Source organism: Halyomorpha halys, unplaced genomic scaffold (genome assembly GCF_000696795.3).
Source record: "Halyomorpha halys isolate HHAL.00 unplaced genomic scaffold, Hhal_1.1 Scaffold1761.1, whole genome shotgun sequence".
NCBI classification, from domain to species: Eukaryota; Metazoa; Arthropoda; class Insecta; order Hemiptera; family Pentatomidae; genus Halyomorpha; species Halyomorpha halys.
In genome coordinates this window covers 247-3,527 of record NW_027112893.1, presented here as the reverse complement: position 1 = coordinate 3,527, position 3,281 = coordinate 247, and the positions used below count along the sequence as shown (strand labels likewise).

The 3,281-nt window shown below is 30.4% G+C and overlaps 1 long non-coding RNA gene across 1 annotated transcript in view; it reads left to right on the top strand.

Moving 5' to 3' along the window:
* Positions 1–1,652, top strand: part of LOC136796551 (uncharacterized) — a 3,509-nt gene extending 1,857 nt beyond the window's left edge. Inside the window, exons 3-4 of the long non-coding RNA XR_010844274.1 lie at positions 821–1,039; positions 1,460–1,652. This is a non-coding gene — a long non-coding RNA (uncharacterized lncRNA). The remainder of the gene's footprint in view (positions 1–820; positions 1,040–1,459) is intronic.
* Positions 1,653–3,281: the final 1,629 nt, after the last annotated feature.

Genomic DNA, 3,281 nt, shown 5'->3' with positions numbered 1-3,281 from the left:
AGTTCTTCCACCTATTATTAACTTATTATAGGCTAGATGTGGACCAGAAAGGTCCTCCCAACTAGAAGGTCAATCCATACTGACTCAAATCTGGGCATAGGAGCTTTGACTCCAGTGTCTGACACACTGAGTTACCCAACTCCTTTGTATAATCACCCTAAAATAAAATAAAAAGATCTTGTATTACTTTTAATTTACACCCTCAATGCATTACTTACATATCGATGCCTTACTTCATAGTGGTGCTAATTACATTTCTTTACAAACAATACAATTAAAGGTACTCTCTTTTAGGAAATTACAGCTTTTCAATTAATTTTCCTAAAAAAGAGAACATTTAATTGTATATTTCATAGAACTAGTGGAAATGTACTTAGCACCACTGTGAAGTGAGCCATTGATATTTAAAAAAAAAAAGCATTTTCAATTGGATAAATATTTTTCAGTCAAAACAGTTGAATTTTATTTACTTGAAATATTAACGAAAACAAAGAGTAGATAAATCAACATAAAATAGATTAAATGAATAATAAGTAAAAGTAAGTTTTAATATAAAGTTAAATCTTAGAACTCCATTTTTTCATAAGTTAAATTTTTGAGTTACATTAGTATTGCATCCATGGTGCAATATAAATTTACCTCTGGGATGAATCTTATCATAGATTATTTCAAGACTACTAACACCATGTCTCTATTGTTGGAACATCAAGAGATGCATTTATGACTAGTAAAATGGTGATTGCTCTAGTCATCTATACCAAATTAAGTGTTTTATGTTTCATGAATTATTAATGTAGTTCTCAATTATTTTGTGTTTCAGAATGTTGACAGTTTGTTTAATAATATTGGCTCTAACACTTGTGGCTTTCATAATAAACAGGTTTCGTAAGATATATTTATTTTGGGAAGAAAGAGGAATAAAACATAATAAACCTTTATTCTTATTTGGTAATACTTTGCAAGTTTTACTAAATAAGAAAAGTATCTCCTCAATTTTTGAAGATCTTTGCAAAACTTATCCAAATGAACCACTCTTAGGGTAAGTATATCACTATTTTTTCTTTTTAAGTTCTGCAATCATTCTATCTTGATTTAATTGTAAAATAACTATTATATAAGGAGAAGTTGGTGTAACTGAATTGATTACATCATCTAGCAACTTCTTCTTGTTACATCTACTTTAAACTACCTCCACACTATGATTAGGAATGATCTAGGTAGTAAAAATGGCTCAGCTATATCATTTCCGGTTTTTAAGAGCTAGAATAGAATTTGTATAATTGGCCGAAAACTTTAATGATAAGTAAATTAGTGATCTCGACAAGTGATCTTTACAATATGAATGTTTACCTCACCAATATGGATTTTCATTTTTATACTCAGATATTTTAATAAGATATAACATATATTGGTCAAATTTTATGTAGAGAAAACTGAATTTTCCTCAACATATTTACAGACATTACGATTTCATGAAGCCCTCACTGATAGTTCAAGATGCTGATTACATCGAGAAGGTATTAATTAAGGACTTCGTGCATTTTACAGATCATGGTTTTGAAGTGAATGAAGAAAAAAACCCAGTAGATTTGCAGTTATTTACTATGTGTGGAAAGAAGTGGCGTGCATTCAGGTGACTAAATCTTTAAATTATAAAAAAAAAAAATTTACTAAAATATATTATGAAACATGCTCTATATTTTTGCCATAGCCTCTATCTAAACAATAAAAAAGGATATTTTTGTACTCTTGTATCAGCAAACAAAACAGATGTTTTATATAGCATTAAATAGTCCTCATTGTATAATTTTTATAATCATGGTAAATAGTTGATTTTTTTATAGTTTTGTTACAGTAATTTAGCAGTTTTATAAATCATGAGTTTATTTTAAAAAAATATTTGTACATAAAGCCTTGGTGGTTTGGGCTACAGATCTGAATTTTCAACTTAAGAGGAGCCCTAGTACAAATCTGGCTCCTAGTGGTTTACTTTAATTGGATGGCAAACCTTTTTAATTTAATTAAGAGGGCAGGGTAGTGCAGCAGCAGCGTGGTCTACCAATCCACAGGTTGTGGGATCAAATCCCGGTCCCACCCGAACTTTTTTCAAGCACAAAATAATGCAAAACTCACTGACAAACTCCCCCGGGCATTTGTGAGGCCCGTTAGCCATGGGTGGCACTCAAAAAATAGGCATGGGAGTGACGAACCCACCCTGCGAAAAAACCACGTCAAGAAACGCGCTATGCATTTCCTAATACTGGGAATATTATCTCCTAATATTGGGAAATACATCGTGCGATGACTTAGGCCTCCATGGTCTGTTGTTCCCATAGAATAATAATAATAAATTTTTAATTACTTTTAATAATTTTTAATAATAAACTTTTTAATTAAATCAACACTCTCACAATTGCTGGAATAAAACGATAACTAGTAGGATAACATTTTGATCATTTCAAAGTTGGAGTTCATAAAGGCATTTAACCCAATATACAAACTAAGATGCCTTGGTTTAAGAGTTTTTCATCACCCTAAAAGAAATTTTTACTTATATCATTTACCTAAATTATTTCATTCACATAATAGCTGAAACATCTTGCATCAGCAGTAGATCTTAGTTTGTATATTGGGTTAAATGCCTTTATGAACTCCAACTTTGAAATGACCAGCTTGTTATCCTAATCAATAATAAATTATTTAAAATAAAATAAATGGAATTTTATATAGTTTTATGAATTATGAATAAATATGAGAATTTTTATTTTATTAAATATAATATTATGGACTCTTAATCTCAGGGGAGGTTTCTAGGCAATCAGAACAAACACTTAGCTAAATTAACATCTACTTTTACAAATATAATTAAAATTCTATGTTGTACAACACTAACCAATTTATGCTCTTCTATGATGACTGATGGTTTTTGATGACTTCTATTTCACAAACTAACACTGTCTTTAAACAAAGAATTTGGTCATCTAATAGTTTTCAACACATCTCATTCCGGCAATCCAAAACAAAATGACACTTTAACTTTTTGGAAGATTCTAGATGTCCCACTGAGGGAGACAAAGGATGTAAAGGACCTCCTGCATCCAGGATATGTCAGGACCTCCTTTCCCGCGTATAAACATCAAGTGAAATCTAAATCTTGGCCCCTTTAGGTCTAAATGTTCCATGTAAACATCGATTGTTGCATAACAGTTTTGAGTTTCTTCTTATGAACTTTAATTTTTAACACTTATTTTTCGACTTATATGTTTTTCTTGATTTTACTG